Source organism: Bubalus kerabau, chromosome 14 (genome assembly GCF_029407905.1).
Source record: "Bubalus kerabau isolate K-KA32 ecotype Philippines breed swamp buffalo chromosome 14, PCC_UOA_SB_1v2, whole genome shotgun sequence".
Classification (NCBI taxonomy): Eukaryota; Metazoa; Chordata; class Mammalia; order Artiodactyla; family Bovidae; genus Bubalus; species Bubalus kerabau.
Window position 1 is genome coordinate 50,049,525 of NC_073637.1, and position 9,474 is coordinate 50,058,998.

The window sequence follows — 9,474 nt, forward strand, 5'->3', positions numbered from 1 at the left end:
ACATTTCTTATTCCTCATCTGAGCTGCCATTAACATCGTATTTCTTGCTCTTATTTTCCAAGGATTCCTTTCTAGTATCCATTAGCTGATAGCAAAGCATGCAGCTTTAATTCAAGACAGCCGGATTATGCCTTCAGCATTAATTGAGGGACAAATCTGGTAGTTTTATATTGGAAAATTTCTAATCTTCTCCTTGGACTGGAGGAGAATGGCTATCCTAAACTGCATTCAAAACACATTATGGTCCCCATGCTACTTTTTTATAAACGAGTTTACAATGTTCAAGCATAATGGTTTTTGGAGTTTTAACAAAACGGCAACACAAGGCAATATGTACCAGGCTGGAATTGGCATTTGCTCGGCCTTATTATAATGTTGCTGTATCAACATAGAGTTGATGAGAATTCTGGCATTCACACTTACATGCGTTCTATCTGCCTCTTAGAGTGCTTTGTGGAAATAGAGATCTCTGCTATAGTACAGAGTTGCAAAAAGAGAATTAAAATATTTTGAGCATCCACTCTGTGCCAGGAATTGTCCTAGGTGCATTTACATGAGCTTATTTATTCTTCGTAACAACTGGGAGAACTGTCTATGGCTCAAGTCACCACCGTCTCACCCTGGGTTAGTGCATATTAGCTTTCTAATTAATTCTTTGCTCTCGCTTTTGCCCTCTTATGATTGAATCCAAAGCTAAAATGATATTTTAAAATTGCAGTTCGAAAATCATCACTTCCCTGCTTAAACACTCCCCCTGGCTTTCCATTGCCCTTGGAATAAAATCCACATTGCTCCCCTTGACGTCCAAGCCTGCTCTCTGACTCCTTGCTCCTCTGACTCCATCTCAGTCACCGTGCCCCTTGCTCACTGTGTTGCAGTCACACTGGTATTCTCTTCTTCGACACCGCAAGTGTGCTCCTACCTCAGGGCCTTTGCACCTGCTGTTTTCCATGCCTGAAGTTCTCTGCCCCAATTTTCTCTGTTTCCTTGTTGTCACTGAGTTTTTAGCACAAATGTAATTTTTTTTTCAGTAAAAACTTCTGTGATTATAGAATTTGTAGTCGTTCTGCATTTCCCGCCATTCTCCAGTGCACTGCCGTGTTTTTCTTCATAGCACTTCTCCCCATCTGAAATCATATTCTTCATTCATTTATTCACCTGATTGTTGTCTGTGTCTCTGCCTTTGGAAGTGACTTCCAGGCTTGCAAGCATCTTGTCTGTCTTGTTCACCACTGGATCCCTGGAACCTAGTTCAGTGTTGAATGAATGAATATACCTTTTTACAGATAAACGAACTGAACAACCACACTAAGAATCACAACAATGGCAACCACAACCACCATTTCTTGAGGGCCTTCAAAGTGCTAGATGTTAAGCAAAGAACTTGAAAAGTATACTTTCACTTCTTTATTGAATCTTCAAAGCCGCCCACTCAGGTATGTACAGTTTGCTCCACTACTCAAAGAAAGATGCTGAAGCTTGAAGGCTGTAACACGGTCAAGCTCACTCAGCAGGTGATGGGTACCTAGAGTGACACTTGCTTGTCTGATTTTACTGTTCTTTATCCTGTAGCGCACGAGAGAGCAGGGCTGTATCAGGAACACATGCAATGTAGGAAAATTTCCCTCTGCAGTGAAAAGACAGACGAAATCCCATTTTCTTGTGATAGGGATGTTGTGGCACAGAGCAAGGATAAATTGCAGAAAGCATTTTATGCAAAGGGACCAAACGCTATCCAAGCCAAGTTGACTGGGCCTGAGTGGAGGAGCAGGACCCTGTGTATGAAGCCAGGCTGGAACCGATTCTAGACTGATGACAGATGAGTTGGTGTAATACCATGGCCATCCCAGGCCCTACTGAGCCCCATGTGTGTGCAACTGAGAGCAATGGTAACCCACCCACTGCCTTATCGAGTGCCAGCTGCCATCTCTGGATTAGCAAAGCAACACGCTCAGACTCGCCTAGGAGGATTATTTCAAAGGTTCTTGAGCAACAATTTCCAGAGAGTCGAGGTTCCTTTCTTCAGGAAAGTGGGACTATTTGAAGGTTTCCCCCTCCAAAAAAATTTATAGTTGACCTGTTGGGGCCTGATGTGGTCTCACTTGCCCAGCTCATTTATTCTGCCAGGCCTTCAGGGCCCCTAAACCCTATTTCTCAACTCCAGGGTCTAATTGCTTCTATCCTTTGGACTCTCACCTGGGCCTGAATCTGTCTGCAAAATTCTCAACTCATCTTTGGTTAGTTTCAGGGTGACTCTGGTGGATGCTCTGAAGATACAGATCTTCTTGTTGGAGGTTGTGGGATGTTTGACTTCTAGGCTATACAAAAATAGAGAAAAGACATCATGAAAAGGCTGAGGAAATCTGAATAAAGTCTGTAGATTACATAAAAACATCTTATCAGTGTTAACTTATTGGTTTTGACAAATGTATCCAGGTTATGCAAGATGTTAACCTCAGGGGAAACTGGATGAGGGGTAGATATGTGGGAACTCTGTACTATTTTGTAATCTCTTATAATTAAAAAATTTTTTGAAATAAAAAGTTTATTAAAAAAAACAAGACACATTGTAAAGCATGGCATGCTGAGAAATGAGAAAGGTGGAAAAAAGGAAGAACAGGTAGGAACGGCTTTTGTGAAAAATGACCAGGTTTTCTGTGTCCTGTGTCCCGTCCTTCAGATTGTCAGCGTGGGACCCCAGGTTTTAAATCAAAGGGGATATGTGGAACTGTACAACTCAGGAATTGTGTGGCAGTCTAAAGGAGGGAAGTTAGAGTCTTAGTTCATTTGGGATGCTGTAGCAGAATAACGGGTTTCTCAGATGGTGTTAATGGTAAAGAACCCGCCTGCCAATGCAGGAGATATACAAGATACGCATTCAGTTCCTGGGTTGGGAATATCCCTAGAGGAGGGCATCTCCACTCCAGTATTCTTGGCTGGAGACTCCGCCTGGACAGAGAGCCTGGTAGGCTGTGGTCCATAGGGTTGCAAAGAGTTGAACATGACTGAAGTGACTTAGCATGCATGCATACAGCAGAATACCTGAGTGCCTGGCTAGCTTATAAACAGCAGAGGCCTTTTTTTTCTCTCATAGCTCTGGAGGCTCAGAAGTCCAAGATTGAGGCACTAACCAACTAACTCAGCGTCAGGTGGAGACCTAACTGGTTCTTAGGTGGCCATCTTCTTGCTGTGTCTTCATATGGTGAGAGAGGTTGAAGGAACTCCTGGAGTCTCTTTTATAAGAGCATGAGTCGCATTTATGAGGACTCTACCTTCATGATCTAATCACCCAAAGGTTCTGTCTCCTAATACCATTATATTAAGAATTAACCTTCACTAGATTATTTCGATGGGAGAAGGCAATGGCACCCCACTCCAGTACTGTTGCCTGGAAAATCCCATGGATGGAGGAGCCTGGTAGGCTGCAGTCCATGGGGTCGCTAAGAGTCAGACACGACTGAGCAACTTCACTTTCATTTTTCACTTTCACGCATTGGAGAAGGAAATGGCAACCCACTCCAGTGTTCTTGCCTGGAGAATCCCATGGACGGAGAAGCCTGGTAGGTTGCAGTCCATGGAGGCACACAGAGTTGGACACGACTGAAGCGACTTAGCAGTAGCAGCAGAAGATTGTTTTGATATTTTTCCAGAATTTTATAAAAATGCAATGATATAATATGTGCTTTTCGTCCTCAGCATGATTATTTTGAGATTCATCCATGTTGCTGTGCGTGTCAGTCACTCAATCGCTTCAGCTGTGCCCGACTCGTTGCGACCCCATGGACTATAGCCCACCAGGCTCCTCTGTCCATGGGATTCTCCAGGCAAGAATATTGGAATGGGTTGCCATGCCCTCCTCAAGGGGATCTTGCTGACCCAGGGATTCAACCTGAGTCTCTTACTTCTGCATTGGCAGGCAGGTTCTTTACCACTAGCACCACCTAGAAAGTCCTGTTGTTGTGTGTACCAGTCGCTTATCTTTTTTGTTGCTGTGCAATATGATATTGTCTGGTTTTGCCACTAACTGTCGCAGAGTCGGTCACGACTGAAGCGACTTAGCAGCAGCAGCAGCAGTGCATTTAACTACTGATGCATATTTGTGTTGTTTCTCGTTTTGGGCTATTACAAAGAAAGCTGATATGAGTTCCCATTCCCATGAAAGGAGGGATGGGAAATGAGAGGAATTTGCCATTACCAAGGAACATGAAGATTTTGAGAGTGATGGATATGTTCATTATCTTCATTATGATGTTGATTTCATGTATGTATACATTTGTCAAAACTTGCCATATTGTACACTTTAAATATGTATGTCACAGACGTAGAAAACAAACTTATGGTACCAAGGGGGAAAGCGGGGGAGGAATAAATTGGGAGATTGGGATTGACACGTACATACCACTATATATAAGATAGATAACTAATATGGACCTACTGTATAGCACAGGGAGTCTACTCAATACTCTGTAGTGACCTATATGGGAAAAGAATCTAAAAAAGAGTGGATATATATATATATGTGTAACTGATTCTCCTTGCTGTACAGCAGAAACTAACACCACATTGCAAATCAACTATACTGCAATAAAAAATTAATTAGAAAAAAGGAATTAACCTTCAACATATGAATTTGGGGGCTTCTCTGGTGACTCAGCGGTAAAGAATCCGCCTACTATGAGGGAGATGCAGGAGACATGGGTTTGATCCCTTGGTCAGAAAGATCCCCTGGAGGAGGGCGTGGCCACCCACTCCAGTATTCTTGCCTGGAGAATCCCCATGGACAGAGGAGCTTGGCAGGCTACACTCCGTAGGGTCACAGATTCAGACACGACTGAAGCAACTTAGCATGACACAGCGTGTAAGTTTGGGGGACTGGGAGGGGACACTGACATCCAGTTACTGGATGAAACAGTCACTGACTGAAAACATGAAGGGACCAAAAGCATGGGTAAGACAGCAGGCATCTTGACTCTTATTCTGGGCTTGTTCTGGAAGGCAATGATTTGGGCAGCAACTAGCTTGAGAGACTATGTGTTGACTTGTCATATCACTAAAACTGTTGACATAACTTCATCATACTAAATCTACTCCAACTATTATGTTTATTTTAGTCACTTTGACATGATTTGTAACTTGGAAAAGTAAAATCGCTCCAGAATAGCTATCAGTTTTGGGTGGGGTGGCATGGACAATTTATGCATCATCTCAATTATTATAATATTCCTGCAAGGTCAGTGTTTTTATTTCCGTCTAAGGACAAGGACACTGAGACTTGGCCAAAGTGACACTATCGATTAAGGGCAGACTTGGGATCAAATACAGGTTTGTTCAATTACAAAGATTGTATTCTAGCCCTTGTACTTCAGAGCTTTCCTCTTTGAGCCGTTCTCCATTAGCCAAATATTTTTTTCCTGCAGTACCTTTACATAATTTGAATTATACCCTATAGGCTGATGTTCTCTTTCAATGGGCTGTCTTACCTGTATCAATTGTTCTCAACACTGGCTCTGCTAACATTTTGTACCAGATAATTCCCTGTTCAAGGAGGATGTCCTTTGTATTGTAGGATGTTTACTGGCATCCTTGGATTCATCCTACTAGATGTAAGTAGCATCTTCACACCCCTAATTGTGAACATAATAATTGCTTTTAGGCATTGCCAAATGTTCTTTTAAGGGCAAAATGTCCCTGTGTTGAAATCACTGATCTACAAAATTAAGTGATGCACTTCTTAAAGGTCAAAGCTCAGTCATGTCTGACTCTTTGCAACCCCATAGACTGTAGCCCACTAGGTTCCTCTGTCCATGAGATTTCCTAGGCAAGAATACTGGAGTGGGTTGCCATTTTCTCCTCCAAGGGATCTTCCCAACCCAGATATTGAATTTGGGTCTTCTGCATTGCAGGCAGATTCTTTACTGCCTGAGCTACCAGGGAAGCCCTTTATTTTATTGGGGCTCATGGGAAGGGCACACAACCAGATGAGTCCATCTCCAAGGCTTCCTGGCTGCTCTTTGGGAACTTAATCACGAAAGTGCTCTGCACTAGTCAATTGGTTCTTTCGAGAGTAAGCCACCTTAGAAATGAAACCAAAATGGCTAGGAAAGAGCTAAATACTTGAGGTGATTTTCTCACTTATTGTTTCATTTTTTCCCAAATGTTGAAACAGGGTTTAACAGCAAGCTTCGCATGAGCTGACTGAGCTGACTCCAATTGTATTGATAGCAAAGCCATAGCTGACATTCCCTGGCTGGGGCATCGGATCTATGAAGACTGTGAGCTGAGTTCTTTATGAATCAGACAGAAGGGCTTCCATACGCTTGAATGTGGTGTGGGTGCATGCATGTGTGTTTGGGGTTGGAAAATGGGCTCTCTAACTTCCTTTTCTTCACTTTTGAAATTTTATTTATTTTTAATTAAAAGATAATTGCTTTACATTATTGTGTTGGTGTCTGCCAAACATCAACGTGAATCAGCCATAGGTGTACATATGTTCCACCACACTATCTCAGCATTCCAACAAGCACTCTATGTGTTAATTTCTCTTGCTAGCACCCAGCAAGACTCTAAGGCTCTTTGGAAAAGCCTTAACCATTAATCAAATCCAATTTCCTCATGTGTCAACAGTCTAACCAGGCCCAGAATAATGAAGATTTTTGCCTGATGTTTATGGCATATCCAAAATGGACAGCTACTATTTACTGAGAATTAACTACATGTTGAGCAGTTTACCTACATTGTTCTAATTTTTTCAACAGCTTCGTGAACTAGCTGTTATCATCATCACCATTTTACACATATGCACACTCATTAAATAAAATGGCCCAGGTCCTAGAGCTAGTAAGTTCAAGAGCCTGGATTTAAACCAGGTCATATAGCTCCAAAGCTTCAGTTCTGTTGCCCCTGACCTGTATGCTTGGCATCCTGATTCCCTATTTCAACTTAAGTCCTGCCCTCATGTTGATCCAGATCCCCTTCTTTTCCTTCAAGCATATGGAAGCCCTTCTCTCATGTTCCCCTGAGTTATACAGCAAATTCCCATTGGGTATCTATTTTACATTTGGTAATGTATGTTTCCATGTGACTCTCTCCATACATCCCACCCTCGCCTTCCTCCCCCCCCACAGTGTCCATAAGTCTGTTCTCTATGTCTGTGTCTCATCTCTAACTTCTTGATTTAGCCAGAGAACCCATACATTGAGATTTTTCCATGTATTTGAGAGGAGGGTCATGCTGCTAATAAACACATATTAAATTCACAGGATTACATGATTTTTAATATTTTCCTCAGTTTTAAAATTCTAATGAACATATATGTGTATATATATACATTCAGTTAGTGTGTGTGCATGTTTATATAGTACGTATATACATAGAGTGGGTATATGTATAGTGTGTATATATACAGTATGTATGTGAATGTAGATGTATGGACCCATATATGCAGTTAACATTTAGTGCTTTCTGTGTGATACAGAAAGAACTTTCCGTGGAATATCTTATTTAATCTGCACAAAATCCAATGAAACAGTTTCTGTTGTTATCCCCACTTTACGGCTAGACTGAGGCTTAGCAAGATTAAGTCACTTGCCAATGTTACATAGCTAATAGAGAACTTCAGGCCAGATTTGACTGACGTCAGAGTTTGGACTTCTGTCTCCTCTTTTAACTAATTATTTGTTCATCTACTGTTACATTGCTTCTCTCTCATCTTAATATTCTGAGTGGATTCAGTGGTTGAAAACAATAAATAAAATCTTCTAGATGCTAATCCTTACCCTTAGCCATCCTGTCTATTTTAAATTCATAGTTGCTTGTGCTGGTTCAAGGTGGATGGATTTGATTTCCACATTAACTGTGTTATGTGTGTTTATTCTACTTTTCCATCATAATCTGATCACTTAGCAAATAGTCATGGAATAGCTATTATGGGGCAAGCACTGGGTTAGATCCTGAAAGCATGCTTGTATGGAATTCATACTAGAATAATGTGCTGGTTATAGGGTATTGATTTTTAAACAATTCAAAAAAATTTAAAGCAATATGACAAAAATAATAAATTCTGATATGGGATCTAGTATATAAAAATCAATGAAAGTGAAGCTACAGGGGTGATTGAAATAGAGGCAGGAGTCTAGAAGCCTGCTCTCAGGGCCTAGCCCCAAAGGCATCTCTGTAGAACCCCCAGGTTGACCAGTTTGAAAACCACAGACCTAGTGTAAGGCATGCCATACTTGGGCTTTGCCCTGGAGGCCAGGACTATACAGGTGATGGTGATATGCAGTCCCACCCTTGAAGAATTTGTTATTATTATTTTTTTTTAGTGAAAAATAATCATCTTAACAATTATTGTTGTGTCCTAAAGAAGACTCTTGCGAGTCCCTTGGACTGCAAGGAGATCCAACCAGTCCATCCTAAAGGAGATCAGTCCTGGGTGTTCATTGGAAGGACTGATGCTAAAGCTGAAACTCCAATACTTTGGCCACCTGATGCGAAGAGTTGACTCATTGGAAAAGACTCTGATGGTTGGAGGGACTGGGGGCAGGAGGAGAAGGGGACGACAGAGGATGAGATGGCTGGATGGCATCACTGACTCAATGGACGTGAGTCTGAGTGAACTCCGGGAGTTGGTGATGGACAGGGAGGCCTGGCGTGCTGCAATTCATGGGGTCGCGAAGAGTCGGACATGACTGAGCGACTGAACTGAACTGAACTAAACTGAATGAGTGATACTCTTCAAAATCCTGAACTGAGGTCAATTTTGCCTCAAGACACTTATGGAATTGCTTTTAAAACTCTTTTCTAAGAAACTCTGCCTTTTTATTTTATATTCACACCTTAAATTAAAAACATTCCTTAGTGCTGGATATTCGCCATACCAGATCCCATCAGTGTTATTTTAAAGAAATAGGATTGATTAGGTATCTTTGCTTCTTTATTTTTAATGACTACTTCATCAAGAGCAATATCTCTTATTAACATTTATACATGTACATGACATGTATAAATTGCATCCCAGACCCTTTCTGAGTGTAGACTTGTAGAGGTTACTCTCATGTAATCCTCATAGCCGTCCTATGTGGTGAATATGAATAACGTCTCAATCTTAACAGCTTTTTCAAAAGCACAGAAAGGTTGTGAAACATGTTGAAAGTTACAAAACTGCTAATGGGGGCCATCAGAATGCGACTGTAGAAAGAGTGACCCTATGGCCTCACTGCTGTTCACTCCACCTTCTGTGCAATAGCCAAGGACTGTCTGAACCGCAACCACAGCTTTTGGCCTGTAGATGCATCGTCAAGTCACCAGCCAAGGCGAAATTGACTTGCAAATAATAGTTGATTAATATTATCAAGTTGATAATATTCTTATTACCTTACAATGTGTCCTTACAGACAAGGAAATAAGTTCTTACACTGTGTTTCCTAGAAATGAAATGATGGGATTCCCTAAAACAACCCTAAAGAGCTTTGGATG

The 9,474-nt window shown here is 41.5% G+C and overlaps 1 long non-coding RNA gene across 2 annotated transcripts in view; it reads left to right on the forward strand.

Annotated features, from left to right (window-relative positions):
• LOC129626871 (uncharacterized) overlaps positions 1-6,421 on the forward strand; it is a 120,375-nt gene extending 113,954 nt beyond the window's left edge. For both annotated transcript variants that reach the window (XR_008702272.1, XR_008702271.1), the window contains 3 exons: positions 1,287-1,436; positions 4,131-4,261; positions 6,167-6,421. This is a non-coding gene — a long non-coding RNA (uncharacterized LOC129626871). The remainder of the gene's footprint in view (positions 1-1,286; positions 1,437-4,130; positions 4,262-6,166) is intronic.
• Positions 6,422-9,474: the final 3,053 nt, after the last annotated feature.